Here is a 7,750-nt window from a genome sequence, read left to right as displayed (position 1 = left end):
CATCTCACGGCCACCTGGGGTCCTTGCACCTCAGTCCTCATAGTTGCTTGGAACCACTGTTGTCTCCTAAGGTCCCGGGGAGGTGATTGGGCAGAACTTGATGCTGTCAGTTACGTGCTCTGATTTGAACCTGGCTCCCGGCCGGACCTCCAGCCCTCAGCTTCCTACTGGCCCTGGGGTGGTGACCAGAATAGATAAGATCCCTGTCTGTGGGGAGCCAGAGGGGAAACAGGTCAAGAGGCTGATAGATGTCCCTTTTATACACGATGATAGGTGCTAAGAAGGAAACAAGTAAAGTGCTGGATGAAGACACAGAGGGTGGGGTAAGAGGCCTCAAGATGGGAGGACCTTTCTGGGGAGGGCCCTGCAATGGTGGGGGTGGGCTGGAGGGCACCTGAGGGCAGAGGAGCAGCTTGTGCTAAAGCAGACCCTGACTCCAGAAATGGCATGTTCTAGAACAGAGAGGAACCTTGTGTGGCTGGAGGAATCTTTCGGGTTTTGAGGCAGGGACCACCTACTACCTTCCATCCTATCTTGGGTCTCCCTCCTGCCCCCAGAAAGCCAGCAGAGCAGCCAGGCCAGATGTGGACCTGAGCCCATATCTGTGTGTGGGTTCCATTCAGGGCAGCTCTCTACTCCAGCCAAGGGGCAGATGACCAGTAACATCAGTGACTACTTCTGCCTTCTGCCGGTTGCCTCCATCTTTGAATGGGAGACCTGACTTCAGTTCCTGATCTTGTCCCCCAGCTCTCCTCTCCATGAGGATCCACACTTGGCCCTCTCTGTCACCTGTCATTTGAGTGACCCCCTGCTCTCACAGAGGAAGACGGCAGAGGGGTGGGAGGTCCATCACCAAGGGTCCCAAGGTAAGCCGAGTTTTCCCACCTGAGGTCAACTTTGGCCCACAAACCTTTCTTTATTTACTTTGGTCTTTGCTCCAGAACTCTGGTAGCAAGCTGCCTGGAATGAAATGTGAAGAACTTGAGATAATAATAAAATCAATTGGACTGTTTCCCCAGTAATTCTAGAGGCTGATGCATCATTAATGTTGGTAATACAGTGCCTGTCAGATCACAAACTTCTCAATAAATGTGCAGCTGGCAAGCTCTGATAGAAATTGGAGGCAAGCAGAGAATGAGATTTGGGGCCTTTGATATATGGGGTGTCAGCCGTGTGGTGAAGTTTTTATCAATTTCTGTCACTTTGGGCCTTTGTGCTCACTACATATGTGGTCTTCATGGCACCTCCGTGTGAGCTGCCTGGATGCTAACTGCCCCCCGACCAGGGTGAGGAGGAACAGCTGCTGGAGGGGCCTTGACATCCAGGCCTGGAAATTACTGAGAGCTGCTCAGGTGACGAGCACAGGCTGGATGGGCAAAGCCAGAGGCCTTTGGGCCTGACCCCATGGGTCACTCAGCCAGTCCACAAGCATTTATTGCGTCCTGTTGGGTCCATGAGACCACTGGGCCCTGCCCTGGGGGCTGCAGGAGCTGCTGTGGAAGTCTACGGCTTGGGGAGCAGGAACAGTCAAGTGGTCATTTCTTCCTGAGATTGTGGGGCAGAAGGCAAGTGGAGAGAAGGCCTAGGTCAGTGGCAGTGTCTGCTGGTAGACAAGTGGGGAGGGGGCATGCTCAGGACCCTGGGGTTGATCAGGGAGTGAGGAGTTTGATGAGGCTAAGCCCCAGCAGCAAGGGAGAGAAGGTTGGAACCTTCCTGGGGGCAGCGTCGCATGGCGATTAGTGCGTGTTCTCCAGAGCCAGCCTTCTGGGGTTGTATCTTAGCTCCCCTTACCACGGGGCAACTCAGAGAAGAGACTCCATCAGGGAGGTGCAGTGGGGGATATAGTAGCAGAACCACCCACCTGGAGGGATCTTGGGAGCATAATGAGTTAATCCCAGTACAGAGCCTCAAACAGGGCTGGTACCTTGTTTGCACCTGACCAGCACTGGCATTACTTCTGCTCAGTTCTCAGTTAACCCTTGGGTAACTGAGAGCCTGACAATTGAGATTCAGAGAGGCAGAGCAGGGCATCCCAGCTCACAGAGCTGGCGGAAGCAGAGCTGCTGCTGAAGCTGGGAGGTGGTGGCATGAGGACGGGGCCTGGGAGGTTGCTAGGTAACCATCTGGGGGTTAGCTCACAGGTGGGCGGTGGGTGGGCTCAGGTCTTGCTTGCTAGTGGCCTCGGTGGCCTGGGGAGATTCTGAGTGGCCTCTGGGACCTGAGGGTGGAGCTTTGGAGTCTGGCTGCGCAAGGGCTGCCGCTTCTGTCAGATGAGCCATTCTGTTTGCACATCCCAGCAGTGGGTTGGGATCCAGATGCTTCTGGGTGCCCCCTGCCAGGGGTCAGGCCCTGAGAGCCAACGGCCTCCTTGACACCCACCCCAGAGCCACGGCCTTGGAAACCAGAGCGAGAGGATCCCTGAGCGGTGGGAAAGATTCGGGAGGTGTTCTGATGCTGCCACAGACCTGTTAGGGACCCACACTGGAGGCCTGGGAGTTGGGTGTGCCTGTGCTCCCTAGAGGCTGGTGCTCCCCGAGGCCCCCTGGGTTCAGGACCCCTCACTCCACTGAACTGGGGCCCCCACAGTCTGCCTTTACCATGTTCCTCCCTCCCGTGACTTCACGGGCACCCCAGGACTTACTCACTGGTTCTGCATTGTTTGCTTTGAGAGGAAGGCAAGGTGGTGAGTTCTCCTGGGGCCTCAGGAAAGAGGAAGCAGTCTTGTTAGATGGGAGTGTGCAGATGACCCAGGGGCCTGTACCACACTACGGGCGAGGAGAGGTGGCAACTGGGCCCAGGTCTGCCCCAGGCCCCCTGCCCCTGTCGGAGCCTCCGTGACCCCTGTGGGTCCTCCTGTTGCTGAGCCTGGGGTACTGGCGCTTGCCTGGTTGGGGAAGAAGGCTGGCTCTGCATTTAGCAGGTGACTTGCCCAGAAAAATCCCTCTCCATAACCCTCCCCGCCCCCTGCCTGTGGCTTGCGTTTAGAGGAAGTGTCCCTTTGTGGGAGTGGGAGCTGGGGGTGGGGTGGTTGGGGAAGGCTGAGGGGAAGCTGTAAGGTGCAGTAGCATAAGCGTTTAAGAAGGAGAAGGGGCCCTCTTCACTACCTGGAGGGCCTAGTCCCAGCAGAGCACGGGTGCGAGCTGGTGCCACCCTGATCGAGTCCCACCACTACTGCTTCTATGGCCTTTACAGCCCCTCTGAGCACCGCTCAGCTCCTCTGAGCATCAATTTCCTTATCACCAAAATGGGGGTCCTCATGCCCACCTGATTGGAGGTGTGGTGGGCATACATGTGATGCTCAGAACCTCTTCGTTCCTGAGTGCCAACCTTGTCCCAGACTCTGGTTGACCTGTCCTGGCCTGACCCCAGAAGCTCAGAGCCTCACTAGAGAACAAGACAGGCCTGTGTTCCTACAGCAGGAAGACCCCGTGGCCACCATGAGGGGCCTGCCTTGGGGAGTGGCTCAGGTCAGACTGCAGGGGAAGGGCATTCAGTAAAGCTTCCCATAGGAGGTGACCTTTAAGCTGCACCCCAAAGAATGAGCCAGGGAATGTTCAGCAGAAAAGGAGCAGCGGAGACATGGGGCCTTGGCGGGTGGGAAGCAAGGCTAGGTTGCTCAGCGGGGATCTCATCACACCCTGGAGGGCTTTAAATGCCCTCCGTGCCTTACAGTTTACCCTTGGTGCAGGGCCAGTGAGAAAAGATTTGGGGTGAAGAGTGAGGGAGCCAGACCTGACTGATAGAATGATCACCATGGGGGCTGGCTGGAGGGTGTCCTCACAGGGGCCCTAAGGCGGCCTGGCTGCCTAGCGAAGGGCTTGCCTAGTGCTGGCTGGGCCTGGCTACAGCAGTGCTGTATGAAGGCTGGATGCTGGTTGGTGGTGGTTTTCAAGGGGAGTGAATTCAAGCACCAAGGGGTGGGGGAGGGGTGCCCTTGGTCCTTGGGCTTCTGCACCACAACCCTCAGGCACTGCTTAACTGCGCAGGTGCTGGGCCTCACCCCAGCATGTGGAAACCGGGTTGAGAACTGCAGGTCTGATGAGGAGCACAGAAGCAGGGTGTCTGAGGGGGTCCCAATAGGACAGGAGCCTCTGAAGGGAAAGAGTGGAGCTGATTGCAAACTCTTGAAAGGATACAGGGAGGAGCTGCACGGGGTGGAGTGGGCTGGGCAGAGGAGAGAAGAAGAGTTAATCAGCAAACAGGCACAGAGTGCCCTTCCTATGCCAGCCCTGTAGGTGACAGGGGTGGGCAGCCCTCCTGACTGTCCAACCAAGGCAGGCACACAGCACTGGCTACATACTGAGCTCACACTACCGGAGAAGGCGGCAACTGACTCAGTCGTCCGAGATGAGTGGAAAATTCCCAGGTCAGGAAGTGAGGGAAAAGCATCTGAGGCATAGGGAACAGAACTTGCAAAGACTCAGAGTACCAGAGCAATGTTGTCAGAGGAACGCAGCCCTGAAATTCAGGCTAGTGGGCCTGGACTAAGTTTCCATCTAGGGACAGCAAGTCAGCCAGACTCCCTAAGTCAGAGAAGAAAGGCCTGAGCCTGTGAGATCTTGGGAGGCCTGAGGTCCTTATCCTGGTGGGTGTTTGAGGGTGAGGGGGAGTCATCAGTGCTTGCTGGGCTCTCCCTGCCCGAGAAAGGTGACAGCGCAGTGTGCCAGCCCTCTGACAGCCTGTGTGTTTCTTTCTGGCATGACCACATTCATGGGAGCTGGGGAGTCAGAGAAGGGCCTGTTTGTCCAGAGGGAGAGGCTGCCTCTAGGCAGGTGACTGGCACCTGCCCCTCCAGTGCCAAAGTCCATCTGAGTACACCAGGGCAGGGAGGGAGGGTGGCCAGGTGATAGCCTTCTTGGCAGGTGTGCCCTGTCATCCTGCGTGAAGACAAACCAGGGGGCCCCAGGGGCCAGCACCGTCCCCTCCTCCCAAAGACACACACACACATACACACACACTTTGAAGATGTACCGTCAGCCCTCCCCACTCTGAGGACATGACATGAGGAACCAGGAAGGTGTCAAGTACTGACCCCCAGTTGCCACAACATACAGAGGTCACTGAGGACCAGAGAGGGGAGGTGACCCGCTCCAGGTCACACAGCAAGTTAGACCACCACCAGTCAGCTCCCAGGCTCCCCCATGGCACCATGGCCCCAAAGCTTTGGGAAGAACTGACTGGACCCCCACATGGCTCAGGATCTGGCCACCTTCTCTTTGGCTCCTGTGTTAGCTGTGTCTCCAAGCCCCGGGAAGAGGGATTGTCTGCCAACAGTAAGCACTCTCCTGATGGAATCAGCTTGTGCAGCTTCTTTATTCCCCCCAACCTAAAACAACCCAGGGAATTAAAGCCAGAAAAGCTCCGCTCCTTGCGTGTGCTGGGCCAGCATTACCCAGCCCGAGTGTAAGACGTACGTTGGGAAGCGTGGACCTAGTAGAGTCCTGAACCCCTCCTGACAGGGAGGCAGAAATCCCAGTTCTGGAAGCGTGTAAACAGGGTTATTTTTAGCCTTGGGAGGGCTGTGGGTGCAGCAGCGTGACCTGCATTTGGCTCAGCCCCCTCCTCCTGCCCCACCCAGCAGAAGGGGCCTTCTTTGCCCCTCTGCCCTCCCTCCCACCAGCCTCAGGGCTGGGCCAGTGAATTCTAGGGTCCACCAAGAGACTGAGCCGAGTGGGGGAGTCTCAGGGAGGCTGCCCCCAGCCAGGAGCTGAGGCCAAGACCAGCTCACAAGGGGGCAGGATGTGGTTTGCAGAGAGGCGACATTTCATGTTACAAGAGAGATACTGGAGCCGCACAGTTTCATGCTTTGTTCCGTGGGTTCTTAGTCCCTAATCCTTGTCCCTTCCCCAGTCTGGGCGTCAGGAGGCCTGGCCCCAAAGGAACGTGCTGCCACTGTTGCCTTGGTGTGCTCTGACGGGTGTGACAGCTCTCAGCATCTCATCCACGCCCTCATCCTTGAAGTGGGATCGTTCCCCACCTGGCTGGTGGGAGTTGAGCGTGAGCTTAACAAGGTCGTGGCTGGTCATTCATTCACTCAGCAAACACTCAGCATTGATTTTGTGCCAGACATTCTTCTGGCCACTGGATATAGAACAAGGAGCCAAGCTGATATGGTACTGACTCTCCTGGAGCTAACATCGTCAGGGTCGGGGCCAGAGACAGATAATAAACAAGCACTTGCATAAACAATAATCTGCTTACAATGTGCAGTAGAGGAGTAATACAGAGTGATGTGTTAAGGAGTGATTGAGGTGAGGGAGGTGGGCTTCCCGGGTGGCGCTAGTGGTAAAGAGCCTGCCTACCAGTGCAGGTTCAATCCCTGGGTCAGGAAGATCCCCTGGGGGAGGGCATGGCAACCCAATCCAATATTCTTTCCTGGAGAATCCCATGGACAGAGGAGCCTGGCAGGCCATGGGGTCACAAAGAGTCGGACATGACTGAAGTGATTTAGCATGTACGCACACATGGGGTGAGGGAACAGGGCACATATTTAAACAAGAGCAATTAGAAAGGAACCCCTGAGAAACAAAGAAAACAGAGCCAGTCACAGTGGAGAGAGGAGGTGGTTAGAGGGGAAAACAGGTGCACAGGCCCTGGGGCAGGGAAAAGTGGCTGGAGGGTAAGCAGTATACTTGGTAAAATGGGCAGGGGCCAGATGAGCAGGGTATGCGGTCCATGGGAAAGCCTTGGAGAGTACTAAAAACAGGAAAAGATTTGCTTGACAGCTATAGGGAAAAGCAGGAAGGAAGTGAGAATGGGAAGTCAGCGAGGGGCTGTTGCCCTCACCCAGGCAAAGGAGCTGGCGAGCGGTGGGCAGATTAGAGCGCAGGAAAGGTGAACCCATGGAGGTGGCAGATGGTTCTGAGAAGGAGCCTCAGAATCAGGGATGGCTCCTTGACTTTGGGATTTGATGGCTGGACTGTGGGGAGGCGAGGGCAGTTGGTCAGAAGGGGCTGGTGCCCGGAGAGTGGAGGGAGAGGAGGACCTGGGGCAGGGGGAAAGCTCTTCTAGACAATGCACAGGCGACTATCCAAGCTCAAGTGGAGAGGGTCACTTGGGCGAGGGGGCACCCCAGGCCCCAGGCTGGCACAGCTCTCCTCCCCAGGAGCTCTCTGCCAGTCTTGAGCCAGGCTGTGTGGGCGGGTGCTCCCTTGAGGCCTGGCCTGGGGTTTCATCTCAGTGCCTCATGGACAGAGCCCTTCCGGCTGACTGGTTTGGGTGGGGGTGGGCAGCTCCTGCACTCGGTGCAGAGAGGCCTGAAGGCTCAGCCCCAAAGCCTGGGCTGGACGGGCCAGAAGGCACCCTTCTGGGGCATATTGGCATACCTTTGCCTTTGACTGAGCCCTGGGTGTCACTACCATGCCTCATGCCCAACTGGATTGACTTCTTATTGTGAAGTAGCAGCGGCCCCCCATGTATCTGGATCAGGATGTCCAGGACAGTGGAAGTAGCAACATGCTTAGGATTTCTAACAGCAAACTCGGTTCCCCTTCGTTTTGTCATCGGTCAGCTGTGTGACCCCAAACATGCCCCCTTCCCTCCCATCTCTGGGCCTCGGAATTCCCATCTGAGACACCAGGATGGAGCAGGAGGTCCTCGGGCTCCTATAGCAACAATGCCTCCAGCTTTGATTGCAGAGGTTTTGTATTAGGGTCGTGGTGTGAGCAAAGTCTGGCGGCTGCACTGTGGAAACACTTTACAGGGACCTGGGGAGCAGATGAGTGCGGGATAGAGGCCACCGGGAGCCGGA

At 56.6% G+C, this 7,750-nt stretch overlaps 1 protein-coding gene across 1 annotated transcript in view; it reads left to right on the top strand.

Moving 5' to 3' along the window:
* Positions 1 to 370: 370 nt before the first annotated feature.
* The window catches only part of ZMIZ1 (zinc finger, MIZ-type containing 1), a 216,823-nt gene continuing 209,443 nt past the window's right edge, over positions 371 to 7,750 (top strand). Inside the window, exon 1 of the mRNA XM_010834167.1 lies at positions 371 to 866. The gene's annotated coding sequence lies outside the window, so the exon portion shown is untranslated. The remainder of the gene's footprint in view (positions 867 to 7,750) is intronic.

This window comes from Bison bison, unplaced genomic scaffold (assembly GCF_000754665.1).
Source record: "Bison bison bison isolate TAMUID 2011002044 unplaced genomic scaffold, Bison_UMD1.0 scf7180017864029, whole genome shotgun sequence".
NCBI classification, from domain to species: domain Eukaryota; kingdom Metazoa; phylum Chordata; class Mammalia; order Artiodactyla; family Bovidae; genus Bison; species Bison bison.
The sequence above is the reverse complement of the archived record's forward strand: the minus strand, read 5'-3'. Positions and strand labels throughout refer to the sequence as shown.